The 10,000-nt window shown below is 21.3% G+C and overlaps 1 long non-coding RNA gene across 1 annotated transcript in view; it reads left to right on the top strand.

Moving 5' to 3' along the window:
• Window positions 1-3,673, top strand: part of LOC136077629 (uncharacterized) — a 5,322-nt gene extending 1,649 nt beyond the window's left edge. The window contains exon 3 of the long non-coding RNA XR_010637135.1: window positions 3,459-3,673. This is a non-coding gene — a long non-coding RNA (uncharacterized LOC136077629). The remainder of the gene's footprint in view (window positions 1-3,458) is intronic.
• Window positions 3,674-10,000: the final 6,327 nt, after the last annotated feature.

Here is a 10,000-nt window from a genome sequence, read left to right as displayed (position 1 = left end):
ATATATATATATATATATATATGTATATATATACGTATTAATATATATATATATATATATATATATATATATATATTTATATTTATATATATATATATATATATATATATATATATATATATAGATATATATATGTATACATAGATATATATATATAAATATATAGATGTATATATGTATATATATATATATATATATATATATATATATATATATATATATATGTAAATTATGTTAGTGTCTTTTACAATAGAGTGCTCAATGTTCTTAAGAACAGAGCATAAATTAATTAGTAAAAAAGATATATATATATATATATATATATATATATGTATATATATACGTATTATATATATATATATATATATATTTATATATATATATATATATATATATATATGTATACATAGATATATATATAAATATATAGATGTATATATGTATATATATATATATATATATATATATATATATATATATATATATATATATATATATATATATATATATATATATATGTAAATTATGTTAGTGTATTTTACAAATAGAGTGCTCAATGTTCTTAAAAGAACAGAGCAATATTTAATTAATATATATATATATATATATATATATATATATATATATATATATATATATATATATATATATATATATATATATATATATATATATATATATATATATATATATATATATATATATATATATATATATGTATAGCATTAACATATTTGATAAATTCAGAAATCTAACAATAAAAACAAAATTATTTACGTTGGAGTCTACATAACTTCAAAAATTGTATGTTTTTTTAAAATTTGATTGTAATCAAGAAAAAAAATATAATTTTTTTTAAATCATTGTAAAAGTAACTCTTTTAAATGAAATGAGCTATTTTATAATTATTTTAGATTTCAAAATTGCCCATATATATTTTCAAAAGGGTTAAGGTCTGGACTTTGTGGCGGCCATTAAAGGATGTTAGCTTTACTTTTTTTTTAGGAACTGTTTTGTCACTTTGCATGTGTGTTTAGGGTCGTTGTCATGGTGAAAAAAAAATTTGCGATCAATTCTTAAACTGATTGACAATAATTTTTTGAAAGCCAATCAACATACAACTTCTCTGTCATTATACATTCAACATTCACCAGTTTTTCCACACTATTTGAATCAAAACATCCCCGAGCCATAGGGGAACCACCTCCATGCTAGACTGTTTTTGTAAGATTTCTATCTAGGAGTGCATCACAAGGTCTGCGCCAAACTCTTTGTCGTTTTTTAAGTCAAGTATTTGACATTTATTCTCATCTAGCCATAACACTAAGTTCCAAAATGCTTCACACTTGTTAATATGCAGTTTTGCAAATGCTAAAAGTTTTTCTTTGCTTATACGACTAATGAGGGGTTTACTTTTCTGGAGGTTTATTTAAACCACCTAAATTATTAAACGACTTTAATTAAGTCTTCTCTGTAGAGTTCGATTGAACCCATTTAATTTAAGATTTTCAACATTGTGCCTTTAGGTTATTGTTGAATTTTTTTTTTTTATCAGTGCAATTAGGATATTGGTTATTGTTGAAGTCTTAATTGGGCGACCAAGTCTTTTCTGATTTTCAGCAGAACCAGTTGTTTCATACTTTATACACATCTTCCTAACACCACTTACTGATATTTGATATTTTTCATCACATTGCTTGTAGGTTAGGCCCTTTTTTCGATGAAAAGTGACCCGAGATCTGATGTCCAATGAATAATTTTGATGATAAACCATTATTATTATTTTAACTTTTTCTAAAAATAAATTCCAAAAAATATAGTTTAAAATGCTTATTGTTAATAACTTTAACAAAATATTTTTGATGTTAATACTTTTAAGTAAAAAGTTATTGACAAAGCATTATATTTCATAATAAAAATGTAGATGTTACTTACTTTTGCCACATTTATTTTAGACAGAAAACTGTAAGTTAGCAAAGTTCATTTAATAGAGTTACTTTTGCATTGAGTTAAAAAGAGTTATAAATGTTTTTTTTTTCTCTCCCGAATCAAATTAAAAAAAACTAAAATTTTTGCAGTTATATAGATTCTGACGTAAATAATATTGTATATATATATATATATATATATATACAAAATTATATAATTTTGTATATATATATATATATACAAAATTATATAATTTTGTATGTATATATATATACAAAATTATAAAATTTTGTATATATATATATATACAAAATTATATAATTTTTTATATATATATATATACAAAATTATATAATTTTGTATATATATATATATACAAAATTATATAATTTTGAATATATATATATATATACAAAATTATATAATTTTGTATATATATATATACAAAATTATATAATTTTGTATATAGATATATATATACAAAATTATATAATTTTGTATATATATATATATATATATATATATATATATATATGTATATATATATGTATATATATATATATATATATATATATATATAAATATATATATATATATATATATATATATATATATATATATATATATATATATATATTATATATATATATATATATATACACGCAGTAAACTCCTGGTTATTCGAACCTCCAAGGGGTATAAGAATTTATTTCGAATAACCCGAAACTCAAATAACTGAATATGCTCTTTAAAATGACCTACTTTAAGTTTCTTTTAAATTTTAATAAAAGTAGTAAGTAAAAAAGTAAAAGACCCTTTGAATTTGGTGCTACTTCATTTTTATCCTTGTAAAATAATAAATATTTTACAATTTATTGAAAGTATAGTCCATTTTTTATTTTTTTTGTTTGTTCCTTTTATGTGTTTTTTTATCTTCAAGGAAAGCAAAAATTGTTTCGAATAACCGAAATTTTGGACAACTGCAGGTTTGAATAACTGCATTTCTGCATAACAGCATTTGCATGAGTTTGTTAAAGAAAGTTCACAGGAAATTAAAATTGCTTTGAATAAGCAGAAAATTTTTAAAAGTGCCATTTCAAATAACCGGGAGTTTACTGCATAATAAATAAATAAATATGTATATATATATATATATATATATATATATATATATATATATATATATATATATATAAATTTACAATAATATTTAAACTCACATAAATAAGGTTAGGTGTCACTCATATAGTTAATAACTAGTCAATGGAGTGATACCTGAACCTATAATTATAAATTATATATATATATATATATATATATATATATATATATATATATATATATATATATATATATGTATATATATATATGTATATATATGTATGTATATATATATATATATATATATATATATATATATATATATATTTACTTTTTAAATTTAATAATAATTATACTAATTTAATAACATTTTTTTTTTACATTTGCTTTCAGACTACTAATGGTAAAAGTTTTGTTTTTTGATTTAGATTTTGTATCTCAATGATATCCTGGCCTATCGATACGATATCCTGTTAATTGTATTTTTATATATTGTATAAATATATATGCAAACACTCACACGCATGATTTTTAAAGAAAATATTTATATTTTTATATACATATCTATAAATTGTATATGTTATGCTTTTTTATATTTATCATTGTACATTACTTTTTGTATTTAAAATTGATTTTGGAAATATTGCGAGGGCAGAGTTCAACATACAATTTACTTTTTCTTGCCAATTCAATATATATTATAGTCACGTTTAATTACGTTTAATAATATTTTGCGATATTTTAAACAGCGCATTTAAGCGTTGATTCAACGTTATATTTCAAACTTTACTCGACGTTCTGAGTCACGTTAAAGTGACGTTCTACTAACAACGTTACAAATCCTTGCAAAATAGACTGCTTTAACAGCGTTTATGCAACGCTTTTTAGGTAACGTTTTTTCAACGCTAAGTTGCGACGTTTATTCAACGCTTTTTATGTAACGCTTTTTTAACGTTTAGTTGCAACGCTTTTGTAACGTCATTTAGTAACGTTTTTTCAACGTTACGCAATAACGCTTAATCAACGTCTATTAAACAACGTTACATATCTTTGCAAAATCGATTACTTTGTCAACGTTTCCGCAACATCTTTTGCGTCCGGTTTTCAACGTTGATTCAACGTTGTCATGTTTGCTGGGTTCATTATTGGTCGTAGATTGTATACTAAAGTATTTGCTTGATAATTAGGGTAAGGTGTTTAAAGTTTTTCAAATAAATAAAAAAATTCGTCTGTTAACAGACTAAATTTAGTCTGACTTAGTATGTTTTATTAATTTTGATATAACTTAAAACATCTGAATCTTATAAAAATTAGGTGCTATTTCTAACTTAGAAATAAAGTATTTAATACACATTTGCATATTATTTAAATGGTCAATTTAAAATAAATAAATCATCAACAACCCAGCAAACATGACAACGTTGAATCAACGTTGAAAACCGGTCGGAAAAGATGTTGCGGAAACGTTGACAAAGTAATCGATTCTGTAAAGATTTGTAACGTTGTTTAATAGACGTTGATTAAACGTTATTGCGCAACGTTGAAGAAACGTTACTAAATGACGTTACAAAAGCGTCGCAACTAAACGTTGAAAAAGCGTTACATAAAAAGCATTGTATAAACGTCGCAACTTAACGTTGAAAAAACGTTACTTAAAAAGCGTTGCATAAACGCTGTTAAGGCAGTCTATTTTGCAAGGATTTGTAACGTTGTTAGTAAAACGTCGATTTAACGTGACTCAAAGACGTCGAGTAAAGGTTGAAATATAACGTTGAATCAACGCTTAAATGCGCTGTATAAAATATCGCAAAATATTATTAAACGCAATTAAACATGGCTATAATATATATTGAGTTGGCCAATAAAACTAAATTGTAATTTGAAATCTGCCCTCGCCATATTTCTAAAATCAATAATTAATACAAACAGTAATATACAATAATAAATATAAAAAAGCCTAAAATATACAATTTATAGATATATATATAAAAATATCAATATTTTCTTTAAAATTTATGTGTGAGTGTTTGCATATATATTTATGCAATATATAAAAATACAATTAACAGGATATCGCATCGATAAGCCAGGATATCATTGAGATACAGAATCTAAATCAAAAAACAAAACTTGTACCATTAGTAGTCTCAAAGCCAACATAAAAAAAAAATGTTATTAAATTAGTATAATTATTATTAAATTTAAAAAGTAAAAATAAATAAATAAATATATATATATATATAAATTTATATATATATATATATATATATATATACATATATATATATATATATATATATATATATATATTTATATATATATATATATATATATATACATATATAAATATATATATACATATATAAATATATATATATATATATATATATATATATTTATATATATATATATATATATATATATATATATATATATATATATATATGTATATATATATATATATATATAAATATAGGCATATACATTTTATGGAAGTCAAATTTTAAAATTAAAAATAGTCACAATTCCATACATAAATTAACAAATTTAAACTTACTTCAATAGTTGTAACTATAAACCACTAATTTAAATCATATATTGTACTTTCTTCATACAATGGAAACCAGTTAAAACTATATCATTCCTTTATCTTAGATCATTTAATCCACCAGAACTTTACTAAATAGACTTACACCTAAAATCAAATTATCTTATGTCAAAAAAAATGAAACAGTATTATTAAAATCAGATATGACTAATGGTTAATATTCAGTTTTATTTGATCTTCACTATATAAAAAAATTAATGCAAAGAGGAACACATTCAATCACTAACATAATTACTATCATTCTTTTTTGGAGTACTCTGTAGTCGTAAAATTATATCCTTCGCCTACTTCTTTATCTAATATTAGATACTTATAAGTAATTTTTTAGTAAAACCAATATAAACAAAAATGTAAAAACTAAAATGTAGACCCAGTGCAAACAGATTACGATATATATTAAGGCAATCATAATACAATAAACAGATTCAAAATTTTACTTATCCCAAAAAAAAAAAAAAAGATTTATTAAATGTTTATTTGATATAGTACTTCACCATTAATATAAAACTATAACAGTTTTTTCATTCATAATGCAATGTAAAATTTAATGACCTCCAGTAAATTTAATTCTTTTAATTCTAAGCATGTTTCATGAATAACTAATTGGAAAACTATTATAGGCAGCTTTCATTGCATGAACACCAGTTGACAATAAAAACCAACCATCTTCCTCCCAACAACATAGAGCAACTGCCTCTGCTTCAATCTGTTTTTAAAACAAACAACTTAAGCCCAAGATTGTGAAGTCATTGTAATAGATCATCTAAAAAAAAGACATCATTCATTTTATTTACATATATATATAAATATATATAATTATATATATATATATATATATATATATATATATATATATATATATATATATATATATATATATATATGTATATATATATATATATATATATATATATATATATATATATATATATATATATATATATATATATATATATATTATATATAAATTTATCTTTATTTATATATATATATATATATATATATATATATATATATATATATATATATATATATATATAGTAAAATATGAAAAATGTATATATTTCTTTTATATGTATTCATAAATTTACCCATTTATACATGCATAAATATATATTAATAAAATAAATAAAAATATATTATGAAAAATAAATGTTAGATTTAAATATACAACATCAACTCTATAATTAAGACTTAATACTTTTCGTATTAAAGTGAGAAGTTTTTCAAAAAAATGGATATAAAGTTACTTATCCAAACGTGTGTTTAAACAAAAAAAACCTAATAATGCATACTTTCATTATTGTTTGAAGATTTTATATTGAAGTAGTTGCTTGATAATTAGGGTAGGGCGTTTAAAGTTTTTCAAATAAATAAAAAAATTAGTCTGTTAGCAGACTAAATTTAGTCTGACTTATTATGTTTTAATAATTTTGATATTACTTAAAACATCTGAATCTTATGAAAATTAAGTGCTATTTTTAACTTAGAAATAACATATTTAATACAACTTTGCAATTTATTAAAATGGTCATTTTTAAATAAATAAATCATCAACAAAAATAACCTGAATAAACCGAATATACTCTGAGATTTATGTATATTATTTACAATTTGATGCAAAATCTAAAAGTTTTAAATTAGCCGCAATAAAAAGAAGTTATAAAACATAACTTTATTAAAAAATATTTTTTATACTATCTGCATGCATTCTATTAAGTTTTCATTGCCTTTTCTTTACGGCAAATTATTTTTGTAATGGCTAGTTAATGAGACAATAATTTTCAATGTGTCACTTCCTCAACGTTGTCAAATTAACGTTTAATTAACGTTGGCATAATAACACTTTTTCAACGTTTTTCAACTACCACATTTTCAACGTTGGTATATGTAACGTTGAATAAGCGTTTTTTCATAAATAGCTTAAATACGTTGAAAAAGCAGCTAATGTCTAACGTTGATAAACCTTCAACTTTGCGACGTTTTTACAGTGATTATTTGCGTACTTTTATTCAACGTTGAATAAACGCGATTTTTTGAGAAGATAATATACGTTGATATTTATACGCTTATTCAACGTTGAAAATGTGACGTTTAAAAAGCGGTTTATTTTTAACGTTGGTGAAGCATAGATTTTGATTCGTCTTTAAAGTGGCTTTTTGCGTAAGTTGATTCCACGTTGAATAAACGTCTTTTTTTGAGAAGCTAAATTACGTTACAATTTCAACGCTTATTCAACGTTTAAATTTACCGCGATTTAGTATACAAAAACAAACAAAAATAATTTATACATTGATTCAACGTTGAAAGCGCGTTGTTTATGTGACTGTAACGCTTTTTCTACGCTGCGACCGGTTTTCAACGTTGATTCAACGCTGACATGTTTGCTGGGTATTAATTCCCAGCAAACATGACAACGTTGAATAAACGTTGAAAACCGGTTGCAAAAGATGTTGCGGAAACGTTGACAAAGTAATCGATTTTGCAAAGATATGTAACGTTGTTTAATAGACGTTGATTAAACGTTATTGCGTAACGTTGAAAAAACGTTACTAAATGACGTTACAAAAGCGTTACATAAAAAGCGTTGAATAAACGTCGCAACTTAGCGTTAAAAAAACGTTACCTAAAAAGCGTTGCATAAACGCTGTTAAAGTAGTCTATTTTGCAAGGATTTGTAACGTTGTGAGTAAAACGTCGATTTAACGAGACTCAAAGACGGCGAGGAAGGTTAAAATATAACGTTGAATCAACGCTTAAATGCGCTGTATAAAATATCGCAAAATATTATTAAACGTAATTAAACGTAGCTATAATATATATGGAATTGGCAAATAAAACTAAATTGTAAGTTAAAATCTGCCCTCGCAATGTATCCAAAATCAGTTTTTAATACAAACAGTAATATACAATGATAAATATAAAAAAGCTTAACATATACAATTTATAGATATATATATAAAAATATAAATATTTTTTTTAAAACATATGTGTGTGAGTGTTTGCATATATATTTATGCAATGTATAAAAACACGATTAACAGGATATCGTATCAATAAGCAAATATATCATTGAGATACAGAATCTAAATCAAAAAACAAAATTTGTCCCATTAGTAGTCATGTATATATATATGTTATAAATTAGTATATATTATAAATATAATATATAATATATATATATATATATATATATATATATATATATATATATTTATATATATATATATATATATATACATATATATACATATATATATATATATATATATATATATATATATATATATATAACTTATTTATATATATAATTTATAATTATAGGTTCAGGTATCACTCCATTGACTAGTTTTTAATTATATGAGTGACACCTAACCTTATTTATGTGAGTTTATAAATATTATTGTAAATTTTCATAGTTTTATGGTTAAATAAATGGATTATTATTTTTATATATAAAATATATAGATAAATAAATTACATATGTATATGTATATAAATTATATATATACATATATATTATATATATGTATATATATATATATATATTTATATAAATTATATATATATATATATATATATAAATTATATATATATATATATTTATATATATACATATTTATTTATTTATTATACAGTAAACTCCCGGTTATTCGAAATGGCACTTATTAAAATTGTCTGCTTATTCAAAGCAATTTTTATTTCCTTTGAATTTTCTTTAACAAACTCATGCAAACGCTGTTATGCAGAAATGCAGTTATTCGAACCTGCAGTTGTTCAAAATTTCGGTTATTCGAAACAATTTTTGCTCCCCTTGAAGATAAAAAAACACATTTATGGAACAAAAAATAAATAAAAAATGGACTATATTTTCAATAAATTGTAAAATATTTATTATTTTACAAGGATAAAACTGAAGTAGCACCAAATTCAAAGTGTCTTTTTTTTTTTACTTTCTACTTTCATTGAAATTTCAAAGAAACTTAAAGTAGGTCATTTTAAAGAGCATATTCAGTTATTCGAGTTTCAGGTTATTCGAAATAAAATCTTATACCCCTTGGAGGTTCGAATAACTCGGGAATTTACTGATATATATATATATATATATATATATATATATATATATATATATATATATATATATATATATATATATATATATACATAAAATAATATGTATATATTTATATATATATATATATAATTTATATAAAAAATAATTTTGTATAAAATTTATATATATATATATATATATTTATATACAAAAATAATTTGTATATATTATATATATATATATATATATATATATATATATATATATATATATATATATATATATATATATATATATATATATACAAA

Source organism: Hydra vulgaris, chromosome 03, assembly GCF_038396675.1.
Source record: "Hydra vulgaris chromosome 03, alternate assembly HydraT2T_AEP".
NCBI classification, from domain to species: Eukaryota; Metazoa; Cnidaria; class Hydrozoa; order Anthoathecata; family Hydridae; genus Hydra; species Hydra vulgaris.
Note: the sequence above shows the minus strand (reverse complement) of the source record. Positions and strands in the feature narration are given on the sequence as shown.